The sequence below is a fragment of the Penaeus monodon genome, chromosome 30 (assembly GCF_015228065.2).
Source record: "Penaeus monodon isolate SGIC_2016 chromosome 30, NSTDA_Pmon_1, whole genome shotgun sequence".
In the NCBI taxonomy this organism is placed as follows: Eukaryota; Metazoa; Arthropoda; class Malacostraca; order Decapoda; family Penaeidae; genus Penaeus; species Penaeus monodon.
In genome coordinates, this window is record NC_051415.1 from 31,380,695 (window position 1) to 31,380,920 (window position 226).

At 35.4% G+C, this 226-nt stretch overlaps 1 protein-coding gene across 2 annotated transcripts in view; it reads left to right on the forward strand.

Moving 5' to 3' along the window:
* The window catches only part of LOC119592710, a 10,575-nt gene that overhangs the window by 6,236 nt on the left and 4,113 nt on the right, over nt 1–226 (forward strand). The gene's annotated exons all lie outside the window — the stretch shown is intronic.

Genomic DNA, 226 nt, shown 5'->3' on the forward strand with positions numbered 1-226 from the left:
AATAACGCGTTCACAAAAAATAGGTTCAGATGCTGAAAGAAAGAGGTGGATTTAACGCGAAGATCTTTATTTTCCTTTCGGTTTTGATCATGTATCTTCATCTAAACATTAACGGCATTTTGAGGAGTTTAAGTTGATTATATTACTATTATTCGCTATATGCATAGAGAGAAATTAAGGCCCAATAGTTAGGGACGGCATAAAGCAGGGGTGTTTAATTCACGGT